The following is a 14,410-nucleotide window of genomic DNA, read 5'->3' as shown; positions in this document are numbered from 1 at the left end:
AGCGACCAAATCTAGTTTAGCTCCGGGCAGTGGTAACATTTCTCCACAAGTACTGAATGAAATCTCTGAATAACCTGTAGAATACATTTAAGCGTGAATATATATAAATCAGGTACATGATATTAATCTAAGCGGATCAGTGAGACCAGAACATTCTGTTTAAATAATTTTTCTATTGCCATTCATGTGCGAGTAAAACTGCTAAAACTTGATTGAAAATTGCATTTTCTTAAAAGTGAACCTAAATAGTCAATGTTTGAATCTATTAAGAAAATATTGAAATCGGTCTCATAATGGGGCATATTTTTTAAATATTCTTATGCTGCTACAGTACACATCCAGCAGGTGGTGCAATTGTGTAGCAATTCAAAAGTAGCACAGACAGGTTCAGGGATTGCACAGATCCCAGGACAGCAAGGAATGAAAGATGCCATGCTGTACTGTTATAAACGAAGGAGGGTGTCAGCCTGCTTCATTTGCTGTCCCGTTACTGAGTAATGCACCAGATGTGAGCATTCCAAGTTGTAATTAGGAAATATTTCTCTGACCTTACAAAATGAAGGCAGAGAGATCCACTTCAGGTTCACAATCCTGTGAGTGCTGGTTATCAGAGACTGTATCTACACTAAATTCCTGCAGATTGTGCCAAAATGTTGCCCTAGAAGAAACCCTTTTCATCTTGCATGCCAAGTGCAAACGACACATGACTGTCGAAGGATGGCGTTTATGATAGAAAGTGTTTAAGACCTTTGAAGAGAGTGTGAAACAAAAGCTAGCGTGCTCGCAGCAATGCCATCACTGAAAACACGCTTTCTCAATGTTACCGGGGCTACTACAGAACAAAAAAAAAAGAAAACATTTAGCTGTGTGCAGAGGTTAATTTAAAAACAAAAATCCCAGATCTTATCATTAAGGAAGAGGGAGAGCATTTATGGTTCCAAAGCATTTTTGTTTTATTATTGTACTCTATGTAAAAGCTTTTTTGTTTGTTTGTTTGTTTTGTTTTTCATACAGTTCATCATATGCAAACTATAATGCTCTTATCAGAAAAAAATGGTACCAGATCTGGGATTGCGGTGCAATCTGGAACAAATTAACACCTGGCTGGAATAACCTGAGCGCTGTATTTTTTAATTGACTCCAACCCCCCGGGACAGTAGCACTGCCATCAAACCATACCATGAAAATTAACAAACAACTAATCCAATAGCACTGGGTGAATTTGATTTTGAAAGCAAATTAGATCACAGGATTTGAACAACACTTTCAATAGAGACAGTAAATTATACATAGAGCTATGTCAAATGAAACCTGCTGAATAATGTTACATTAATACATTAAATTACATACCATTTTGTAGTTTTCCATATACTTAACGAAAAACTGGCAAAAATGTTAAAATGTGACATTTCAAAATCTAACATGAACTATGACTTTTGCGATATCATTTTGTAGTTACATTATATTAAATAAAAGAGCTATATTTTCTTTTGAAATGATGGCTCAATCCTAAATTTCTAGGTGGTGCAAAACTTTTAGCCAGAGCTGTATATTAAATAAACCTTCTCTGGTCCAAAACAAAGTTGCCAAGACAAACTTTAGCATTATCGAATGGAGCCCCGGTACTGCTTAGCGTTAGTCAGATAGGATTGCCTTGTATCTGAGCATTCCAGAGACAAAAGTAAAGCAGACTATTCCCCGGCGGTTCCAAACTGCAGCTTTCTCCAGGAGACATGTAGTCCTGGCCAGCTGCATGCATTTTTAGATTACAAACCAGGACACTATGTGAAACTCTCAATATACGCATCATTGTGTTAGCTTCAGGAGTCACTTCGAGTCAATCGTCACCTGTCATGTTAAGTAGGCACCGCATACATTACAGCGTTCACCGAATTTCACGTGTGTGTTCACATCACGTAGTTTCTGAGTGTGTATGCCCTATTGAAATAATCTTTAATCTCGCGTCTACAGCTCAAACCTTTTCCGTATCGTATGTTCAGTCAGTTATTACATAGCACCTTTCAAGACATTGCTGCGAAGCTCATTACAAGGATAAAAACATTAATACATATTACAAAAAGTAACAATAAGAATAAAAACAAAACAATAAAACAGTAAAACAAGCAAGAAACGGGGTCGGCCAGGCGGTCCTCAGCTCTCCGCGCACCAGCGGCCCCTGTGGTCTGGCCGGGCTTGCCAGGAAGCTGTATTGTCCCGATGCTGTAGCTCTGGTTGGCTGCATGGTGAATCCACAGTGTGTAAAGAAGCGGGCGGCTGACAGCACACGCTTTGGAGGACAGCTTGTGTTCATCTTCGCCCCTCCCGAGTCATTGCAGGGGTGGTGACGGTGGGCTGAGCCTAAAAATAATTGGGACATTACTAAATTGGGGAGAAAACATTAGTAGCTTATTTATATATTTGTGGGGGTGGGCATGCAACTTTGGGGGTGCCAGTGCTACCAATGTGTGTTGAGCTTTGATTCTGCATTCGATGTGCAGGTTACATTTGAGTGTAGACTCATCTGAGGACTATTGATATCTACTGTACACCTATGACAGCTGCTTGGCAGGGTATAGTTAACAGTCAATTGTGTAGTATTTCAATTCTGCGCATAGTGTAGCTATTGTGCATTTCTGCTATACTGGTATTGAACGTGCGGGTGATTCTGCGAGGCACAAAGACATTTGCAAATGGAGCAAAAAACTGCTATGTATTTTCCAACTTTGTGCAACTGTTTTGTGCCGTGTTGGAAAATACAAATTTCTGTGCAAAAGCACACATTTTTGGGAGGCACAAATCTTGCGAAAGGGATTGCACATCGCTTTGAATATCTGGACCTTTGTCTTTCCGTGCTGTCTCTACGTAATGCCATCGCAATTTGGTGGAATGAATGCCCCAATGGAAACAGCCAGCAGCGTGATTAGCAGTTTTTTAAAATTTTTTTTGAGGATAGGGCATGTTTAAATATGAAGAGAGAGTATTTGCGAGAATGGGATTTCTAAACTAGCCTGTTTCAGGAGGCAGAATTGACAGAAAAGCAAATGACTGACACTCTGAGAGCGTCACTGATACCTCTCGCCGTTTCGTTACACGAAAATTCATTCTCTTGTTTTTCCTTTTGAAGGTTAGCTGAAACCACATAAAAAGCCTTTTATATATAAAACATAAACATATTGTAGAGTTTTACGACCCCTTTGTGAGGCACTCGTAACCTTATATTGCAAAACCTGAGCATTTAACAATACTTCATTTATCTTTTTATGGGCTCCCTGCAGTTAGGGTTCTCAACCAACTACAATAATCCTAATACTGGAATCGAACCAGCGCAGAGATGCTTTCTTAAAAATATATGACAATATAAATATATTAGGTTTCAGATCTTTCAATATATATATAATATATATATATATATATATATATATATATATATATATATATATATATATATATACACACACACACACACACACACATATATATATATATATATATATATATATATATATATGTGTGTGTGTGTGTGTGTGTGTGTGTGTGTGTGTGTACAGTTGAAAAGAGCCGGGCTCCTCTGCATTCATGGTTTTAGAGCTTTTAACCTCATTTCATCTCACCAACAGGGGACAGGACAGAATCGTGACAGAGAAAGAGAAGAGTCTGGCTAGCACAGAATAAACAGCGCCTTGTTCTTTGAGCAGGTGACTTGTGGTGGTCAAGCTCGGAGACAGATTAAACTATGGGCTCTTTCAGGATTCGGGGTCTGGGAATGTCTGGGGGAGAGTGGAGTCCTCATGGAAATGGACAATACATTTGTAACTAAATAAAGACTTGTCTAATGCAACCGTATGTTTATTTTAAAAGGTCTGGAGGACAGAGTGAGGTCTTCTGCGCATTAATACACTCTTCTGTGGAGATGTATGCTGCCAACTTTCTGATGACTAAGCAAGAAAAATTCCCAGTTGACATTCGCTTTTAAAGCAATAACGTACTAACAATATTCACCCACCAGGAATTATAGAGTCCCAATTTTAATCAAAGGTAAACAATAACACCTCAAAGAGTACTGGATTCTTTAATATGGTGGCACTTGTAAAAGAAGCGCTGCCTTCCATCTTTAATACACAGTCAGTGTAAACAAGAATTTCATTGTCTCTTTCAATTAAGAAAACTTTATTTTTATGGGAAACATACTCGGAGACTTGCCAGTCTCTATTTGTTTGGTGAAAAAGCAGCCAGGATTCGTTCTAAGAAAACCAGTAAACTTGAAACAGCTGAATTTGGCATTTAGATCTTGCGCTCTTCAGAGAATCAGTTTCAGGATGATAAGGTATTATTCTTCTGTAAACTGTAAACTTAAGTCTTTGGTAAACTAAAAGGAAGAGCCCTGAAGGCATCTGCAGATACATTGGCAATGACAACAGTGGCGGTCTTGGTCTTCTCTCCTGTTCGTACTTGTCTGCAAGCTTCTGTTTTATTGTAACATCACATCAACTGTCAGCAAGCAGTAAGTGTTGAGTAATTCATTTTTTTGTATCAGGCTGTTTTGATTAGATGAAGTTTGAAAGATAATTATTATCTTTTTTTTTTTTTTTTTTTTTAATGCATCGTGCATTTATTTAAATCCAACGACAGAATGGTGGGTTTGTCCTGTGATGCAAATTAAGCGCAGAGCATTTCATCAAATTAATTTTCCGGTTAAAGATTTTTTTAATCAACGGAATACGCCAGGAATTACCATGTTAGTGGCGTGTGTGTTTCATTCCCAAGGATGATGTTAACAACAGAACAGGAGCTAGTGCGTTTATTTAGCCAAAAAAATAAATTACCACCAAGGGTTAAGAAGAAACAAAAGAATGAACAGCTGCGTATCTGTGGAAAAAAAAACAAAACACCTGATGACTTTGTCAAATAAAACTTGAATGATTTGAAAAAAATGCTGTGCATTTAAAAATAATTACAGTCTGTTGACTGGTATATATGTTGCTTTATTTTACCAGCATGTTATCTTTCTCATCACTGTTCATAATAAAGGGAATCCAGATGCAGAATTAAGGATTAATTGTCCAGTAGGTTATATAAGGACAGTGAGGTCACTGAGTGGCATTGCGCCTATGTGGTGAATAACCATATTATTTTGGTGCAGTCAAGCAATGCACGCTAATATCTAAAGATAGAAGCAGAAACCCCAGGCCATGGTCAACCAGAGACACTGTGTTTAATGCTGACTTTCAAAAGGGCTGTGCTGCTACTGCATGCATGTTGAAAGTCCTTCCTCGCTGTACAGTTACACTCCATGCAGCCATTGCGAAACACTTCGGGGACAATCACTACGAATAGCATCTGCTGTACAGAAAATTAGCAATTAAATCGTGCCACTGAATAGCAATCTGATAGTGGATTAGGGTTATGTGTAGGTGCTCCGGACCAGTTGACAACATGCCAATGCAATGAGAGTTATAACTCTCAAATGATGGTTGAAGCAGCGTGTTAATTTTAACACAGATCTGGGGAATATTAAAAATATGTTGGCTCTGTAGATATGTTGGATGTAGCCCAGTACGATTCCCTCATATTAGAATAAGAAAATACGTTCTGGGATTTATTAGTTCAGGGTGCTGTAAATACAGATTTCATCATGTGCAATTTCTAATTCTTCTTTGAGAACATGTTTTATAACACTGTGCTGCTATAGCACGCGATCTGATTTGTGTTCCTATCCAATATAACAAGACTTGCTCTTTTACAACGTTTATTTTACAGGGGCTTGTAAAATACTGCAATAAATCACTCAGCTTTCAGAGTAACAAACATATCAATGATATAATTTTAAATGTACTCTTTGCTTCTGACCAGCAAATGAACAATCTCGTTGCAATAATCTAATAAAAGCAATCCCATTGCAATAATCTAATAGAAGCAATCCCATTGCAATAATCTAATAGAAGCAATCCCATTGCGATAATCTAATAAAAGCAATCCCATTGCAATAATCTAATAGAAGCAATCCCATTGCAATAATCTAATAGAAGCAATCTCATTGCGATAATCTAATGGAAGTAATCTGAAAAATAGAGCGTTACACGTACTCACATGCTGCTACAACTGTTTAAATAACGTACCTGTCATTTTTCTCTTCATTGTTCACATCCTGACAACTTTTTACACTTATAACTTTAAAATCTGTTTCAAAGCTCTTTTCAAAATATCCGCTCTAGTGCACTGGGGTTTGAGAGCTGTCCTCTAAATCACTGCAGGAAATACACATTTTGAAAATAGCTTTGAAATGGACTTTACAGTTATAAGTGTTAAAAGTTGTCAGGATGTTAACAATGAAGAGAAAAATGACAGGTACATTATTTAATCAGTTGTAGCAGCATGTGAGTACGTGTAACGCTCTATTTTTCGGAACCCTGCTACTTACTCTTTAACTTGCAGGGTTTAAACGCTTGAACCTGATCAGGTGGACAGTCCCAACAAACGAATAGGATTTATTCTGGTTTGCCCGAATCTGCTCTGCTATAGGATAAACTATACAGTAAGCAATGCTGGTTTGTTCAGGGTAGATCAAAAAGTGTGTGCAGTAAAACTGTATTATTTACATAACAGAGAGCAAACAGAGACCCAGCACATCTACAGATGAATTATAACGCGTATACAACTTTATCCATGATTAATGTATACTCACTGTTACTCTTGAGGGAGAGTTCTTGCTGTACATTTTGTTGATGCAGCACAGATGCTGCTAAAACACATTTAACACGTTTGATCTTTTTGTCATCCATTCAAGCAAGTGTTGGCTCCATCATAACTTCAAACTGAATCAGTTAAGGCAACGTGCTAAACATCGGTCTGCTTGCTACACTTACCACAGTTTTACCTCAAGCACTGAAATTAACTTTTGAAGAAAGCATTCTTTCGTAATTATTTGACAGTATAGTAATTTAACTGGGCGTTGCTGCTGTTTGTACCTGAGAACTGTTTTTCTAAGCACATAAAACAAGAATACAACTACACTGAGGAATCTGTTTAACAGCAGGCAAATAATTGTTTCAAATATCCCATACCAGGGGGGGGTGATCATTTTTTTCTACAAAATTGATTAAGGGATTTACTAGTGGAAGGACAAAAGAAAAAAAGAACATCAGAAACATCTGGCAATTTAACCAGCTGGAGCGAGGAACAATTCAAACAGAGCCTTGCTCCTCTTTCATAATACACAACATTATTTGCTGCTACTGCTACAAGCTGAGCCAGCCGAGCACGCACCTTGCCAACACTCTTCTGCAAGTTAAGATCTTGTTCATTGAGGTAGGTATTTAAACCAAAGAGCAATTTACAAACCAGTACCACACAGCTTGGAAACACTCTTTAAATTGTCAACAACACAGTAACACATTTATGACATTAACACTTACATTTTCACAGGCTGAAGTGGCTTTTAGAAGTATGCTGGACAGCCCCTGAGCATTCATTCCTAACATCCCAATAACTATACTGGCAATATTCTGCTACATAGATCAATATCTATATCTATATCTATATCTATATCTATATCTATATCTATATCTATCTATATATATATATATATATATATAATGCTATGCTGATCATACATGACTTCACAAGTGACAGGAAGTGCTAGTGTTGGTCCAGCTGGAATTCTCTCCCCGCGTTGCTCTTCAGTGACTGCTGTCACTCACCTTTAGGATTCAGAAGCTTGGTGACACCCACCTGTTGCTCAGGTTCAGCAGGTTGGCTTTACACATTGTGACGCTATACATAGCTTACCCTGGATTGCCATGTTTATTAATATGCTTTACCATGCCTCGCTATTATTTACAATGCTATCCTGTGTTTTATTAATGCTATGTTTTTTTACTGAGGTAACGTTTTAGAAGGGAGGTGTTGTGTGTTACAGTGGTGTGTTATGATGAGTAATTTGAATTGAGTACAAAAAACAAGGTTCAAATTGATTTTTTTGTAATTAATTGTCTGTTTGGCGGGGGGAAAAAAAGCTTGTTTGAACTCTTGTAGTAAAGGACGGTAAACCCCTCCAGTTGTGCTCGGCTGCCTTGCCAGTGAACAGTCCTTTTACTGACAGCCCTATGCTTCTATTGTGCAGTACAGTCTGCCCATATTTGTCTCAATAAACAGTGTTTTCTCATTAAAAAGTGGTAATAGCACAATCCAATACGAAATTACGAAGGGAAGCATTTTTTTTTAAAAAAGAGGGCTGAAACATTTGTAGATAACTTGTTTGCAAGGGACTTATTGAATACCCTAAAACAATTCAGTCTAAGGACAGAAAATAGAAAGCATATGTCAGAAAGAAGTTAGTCTTTCTTATATCAACATCAATTTTTCAATCAACGTTTAGAATAATGTAAATCACATTAAAAAAAACAAACAAACAAAAAAAAAACCTAACAAACAAAAGAATATAGCCTCCACACTCTGTGTAATGTACAAGAACATCAGGTGTGAGATCCCCAGCCAGCAATGCCCTGTTGAACATAACAATTACAATAAAGCCTTGCCCTGTGGCCACCTCCATATAAAGGAACCATTAAGGGACCCTTTTTTACAGTCCTGATTTGTCCCTATATACGGGAAGGTGAATCATCTTCATTATTAAGGCCACCCCTGTATGCAGTATATTAACGTACCTCTATATAAAGCTGCATTCAGTCCCTCGACGAGCTGTGATACAGCTGCATGCACCCGCCTCCAGTTCACGCTGCCTCGAACTCTGCAGTGACAGCTTGGCTTCATGAGTTTTTATGAAATCTTAAGTATCTTTGACAATGTTGTACAGCCATTTCTCGTTTGCAGGGACATTAGCTTTTTTTTTTTTTTTTTTTTTTTTAACTCATAAATTATGGAATGCTCGTTTGTCGGGGAAGCTGGGACCGTTACAGTTTTCAAGTCAAGACTAAAAACGTACTTTTATCAAATGGCTTTCTTATCTTAGTGGGTTTTAACGTATCTTTAAAATTGTTGCTTTTGTATTATTATGTGTATACTGTTATTGAAACGGTCTGATTGTGGCAGTTGTATGTGTGACATTCTATACAAACGTATTGTGGTTTGTTCTTTTTTCTGCTGTGTGCTGTACAGTGCTTTGCGATACTTTTGTATAAAAAGAGCTCTATAAATACCATAAATAAATAAAATAAACAAATAAATCCGTTGATGGTGGTCAGGTGGAAGTTGTTTAAGGGAACTATCTGCAGGAAATGACGTTGCAGTTGTTGAATACAACATTGTAACAATTATTATCTTAATTATCAAAATACAATTTACCTTGGCCCTGCTGAAGGAAGTTTCTTCCCAAAAATATCTGGGAACTCACTTAACATCCTCCAAGGCTTTTGGGTCACATCATTGAAGCAAACTAAAAAACAACAGCCGACTTGCACTGATTAGTCTCAGGACTAATCAAATGTGGGCTGATTGAATCAATACACAGTTAATTGGGACACAGATCATCAACATCTGCTTAAATGGGACAGAACTCTGGGAGACGGTTCTTCTCAGTGCTATTTATGTTTAATTGGAACGTCACTTTGTTTAATGGGGATACAGTATTTTAAAATGATGAACAGAGAGTAATTACAACACAGTTAAAGGCACTTTATGTACAGTGTCACTCTTTCTGCTTTTTAAAAGAGATTTACCCGTCTTGGATGTATAAAAATTCTAAGTAGCTCTTTAGTTTTCCTAGTAAGTTCCCTCATTACCAAAGGAATGTCTTGCCTGTGGGCTTAAATTGCTGGAGTCCAGGGAGCACATTAAATGAATTACATTAACTGGGGAAATATCTCACCAGTACATCTGTATCTAGGAATGTGGTTAAGGGAGCTTTGGAACTCAGATCCCCACAGTCAGTTTATTGATCAGCTATGAGTTGCTGATTTTAGCATTTAAAAATGATCAGAAATTCCGGTAAATGTTAAAAGCTTCCTTCTGTATTTTGGTCTACCTTACTATGCATTGTCTTTACACAACATGGTATAATGTCCAGTGGCTCCACTAACGGAGCCTGGGTCTTTAATACAATGTTTGAGTCTGCCACAGGCACATTGAAGTGCTTACTAAAACCTAAGCACTCCGGAAACAAGATACAGAAAGCTTGCGAGCAGAAAAACAATTGTCTCTGCTAAGCCAGTAGTGATGATTGCAATGCCCAGTCAGTTCTGGTACCCTGCAACCCCTATAACAAACAACAGATCACATTGACAATGGCTTTATTTGTTTCATACAGTACATCACACAAATTCCATTCGTAATGGACCGGAATCCATCTAAATATAGCACCTATCTGATTGATCTCTTCTCTCAGCCCTTGCCAGAAAACAAGCTTGATTTTGCATATAGTTTATAATTTGCATTTTTTTTTTTTAAAAAGTATGTCTCAATCCTAAAATTCTAGGTATTGCAAGACTTCTTCTTCTTCTTCTTCTTCTTCTTCTTTTAAGCTCACTTGTGTTTAAGAGGTGAGGCAGTGGGAGCATTTCCCCACAACAATCTCATAAAGCCTGTTATTTTCAGAAGATATGTCCAGGTGCCAATCCTTATAAAGCCGTACTAATTAAACATAAACATTATATGAAGATGCAGGTCCTTGTGCTGAATGTGTAGTGAGCTCATTGTGTGTGTGTGTGTATATACAGGTAATGGACAAAAAAATTGAAACACCAATGTAAAGTCACTTAATAGTGGCGTTGAGCCACCATGTGTGGCCAGTACAGCCTGTATGTGCCGTGGCATAGAGTCTACCAGCCTCTGGAATTCTACAGGAGGGATGCTGCACCATTCTTCCGCGCCTGGTTGATTGAGGTGGAAAACGCTGTCTCAGGCGTCATTCCAGAATATCCCATAAATGCTCAATTGGGTTCAGATCTGGTGACTGAGAAGGCCATGACATATGGATAATATCAGTGTCATGCTTACCCCACCATTGAGCGACCACACGTGCTCTGTGGATGGGGGCATTGTCACCCTGGAAGACACCCCAACCCCACCCCCAGGCAGGAAAGAAATGCTGCAACATGGGGTGAAGATGATCACTCAGTACCATTAAGTGGCGATTAGTATTGGCCTTGCCTTCTAAGGGAATGAGTGCACCCAAACCATGCCAGGAAAACGCACCCCACAACATTACGGAACCACCAGAACCCTTCACTGTTGAACCAAGCACTCAGGGCTGTAGAGTTCTTTAGGTTGGCGCCACACGTGCACTCATCCATTTGTTGAGAACATGGTGAAGGATGATTCATCTGACCATATCACATTTCTCCACTGCTCGGTAGTCCATTGCCTGTGCTCTTTGCACCACTGGACTCGCAAATGTGCATTGCCAGGTGTGATGAGCGGTTTGTGCACTGCAACCCGACTATGGTATCCCGCTCTGTGGAGTTTTCGGCAGACTGTTTTTGATGAAACTGGCTGCTCGCTCCCCGGGTTGAAATCTGCAGTCAATTGATCTGATATATATATATATATATATATATATATATATATATATATATATATATATATATATATATATATATATATATATATATATGCATTAAAAGGACCTTTAACCTCCTGAACATTTATCCCCCTAATATCTTACTGATGTGCTTTTTTTTATGATCGGGGCTGAAATTTTGATATAATTGGCACTGTTCAGTTTCATATAACTTGAAAGAAAGCCGCCCTTATCCAGCCTGCTATGAGTAACCACTGAATGCAGGTAGGCAGAAGAACAATTAGTGGATATATGCGCATGAATGAATAGAAAGAGTCCATTCCATGCCAGGAGCAAGCAGGCACGTGATAGTGGATAGCTTGCCATGGGCATATTTTCCCTGGTCTTTAATCGACAGGAGAAAAAATAATCTTCATATTAAAGAATGAAAAACTTACAGAGACCTTCAATTCTACTCTGCTATGTATTAGTTTGGTTGTAGATTTGCAAGAAAAAAAAAAATCTGATTCTCCTCAACTAGAAAAATGTGCAAAAGGAGACACTCTCACCCTATACAATAATTTCCATACTAACCTAATATAAACCATGTTAAAAATAAAAAGACCACAATACATATTAGAACTCTCTGAAGTGTGGCGTTATGACTGTCTGGGAATACCTTCATGATGTTTAACTTTTTTTTTACCATGCTTGCCTATTGTGCAGAACATTCTTAATTTAAGTGTTCATTATTATAGTATTTGTGGAAACAAAAAGAAACCCAACTTTCCGATGCCTTAACAGCAGCTTATGAAGAAAACATCTGTGACTTTTAAAACTTTTTAAAAACTTTTAAAACTTTTCATTTTGTGGGGGGGGGGGGGGCTTTTTTTCAACATCTATAAACACAGCTGAACTTTTTTTTTTCTTTTTAATAATAATATTAATAATAATAATAATCATAATTATATACAGAGGACTAGGTTTCAAGAATGGAAGAGCAAATCTTAGGAGGAAAGGCTTCAGTTCCCCCTCGCAGCATGTGCTGGATATCCATGTCAGATCTATACTGGAGTAAATAATGAAGGCTTGCCAAGCACACACAATATAAAGCAGGACCTGCTGCCAAGAAACAGTAAGGGGACTGAATGTTCTTTAGCAGTGCAGATTTGGCTCGGATCCTGTCACTCACCACCTCACAAATTCCTGCTCCATCATTTATTTTAAACCCGTAATTGTCTTTGACAGTTCAAGCATAGAAGATGCTTGCCTTACATTCCAAATGTGAATTTCAAATACCTCCATATGTCTGGGACCACAAGTGCATGTTATACTGTACATTATTTATTGCAAAAGTCTCCCTGGAAACGTGTGCCTTTTTTATGAGCAGAATTTAGTCTCCGCTACAGTCTGCTGATTCAGTTAATTCAATCTCTTCTTCTTCTTCTTCTTCTTCTTCTTCTTCTTCTTCTTCTTCTTCTTCTTATCCCTCACCAAGAATGAAATCCCTTGCACAGAGGATATAGTGGAGATGGTGGTACTGAAGTGTGTCTCACATGTTTCTGTATAAATCTAGCAAACTGCTAATCCCATTGTTGTACACTTGACATTATTGAGGATATAAGGTTGTAGAGATATGTCGCCCTGGATAAGGGAGTCTGCTAAGAAATGAATGCCACACATCTGGAAAATTATGTATCGGATTGTAATTACACATTTCATTGCTAACACTTATTCTATTCTATTCTGTAATACTGTTGGTATATGTCATAATTATCAACTTTATTTTATTGTACTGATAAATCTAATTTTGAATATACAGCCGTAGCAATGGTGAATTATTATTAATATTATTATTTGCTCATGTTGTGCAGTAAATATTAAATATTAGCAACAAGCATCCTGCTTCCCAGTTTAAAATGTGACTGCAATTCTTTAACCAGTGCAGTAGAGAGAACATAGCTCCCATCTGTATGATAGTAGGAAAATCCTTTTAGGTTAGAACACATTGCCATGGAGATCCCAGAGCACCAGAGAAGCAGTAAAGACTCATGGAATATGTGTCCCGCTTAGTCTCCTTGCTGCTAATTAAGGAGGGAGACACCAGGAGGCCCGAGATACTCAGTGTGCTTCAGGAGGGAAGAAGTCTTAATTGCTTTATAAAATCCCCTTTGCAGTCAAAACAAAGGAAATCTATAACATATACACACTGTATATGTCTGTTTGTGGGCTGGAGTCTTTCAGACTTTAGTTATTTTTAATTAATTCTTATCGCTGGCTATTTGCCAATCCTGTTCTATTGCCTGTGGGAAACCAGGTGGAGGTTAATGACAGAGGTATTGAGGTTGGCTCACACCAGTCAACAGTGTAAGAGTACAATGAACATGACGTTTCAGCAGGGAAGAGAAGCTGGATATTCTCTACAAGAGCCCAGAAAGTCAAACCAATTTGAGATGATCACATGTGAAACACGATTTCTGCAAGTTATTTGCATAACCAAAGACGCAGTTGTGTGACCGTGACATCATTAGCTTTCCAGTTGCCACCTTGTACATGTTTTAACGAGACACTACTTTTGTAAGAGTTTTTAGCCTGATGAAAAATAAATAAAAGGCAAATCAATTGGATAAAAAATAAATAAATAAAATTTTTCATACTCAAGCAGTGAAAGCCAAGCACAATTTGTGGCGTAAATGAATCTTGTGGGATGTGGTTGAATATAAATAAACAGACTCCTCGCTCCCTGTTGGCATACCATGGCACATACACGAGCCGAGCTTTTGTTTCATGCAACTGATAGGACCGTGTACAGTATGGATGGAAGACAGTGAGACACAATGACAATGAGACACAGCGACAGTGAGAGACAGCTAGAAAAGACATGCCTCACGTGCTTCCAGACCCAGGGGGGAGCCTTGGATAAACTTTTTTTTCCCCAAAATCCCACTGGGCCACTAG

Source organism: Polyodon spathula, chromosome 21 (assembly GCF_017654505.1).
Source record: "Polyodon spathula isolate WHYD16114869_AA chromosome 21, ASM1765450v1, whole genome shotgun sequence".
NCBI lineage: Eukaryota > Metazoa > Chordata > Actinopteri > Acipenseriformes > Polyodontidae > Polyodon > Polyodon spathula.
The sequence above is the reverse complement of the archived record's forward strand: the minus strand, read 5'-3'. Positions refer to the sequence as shown.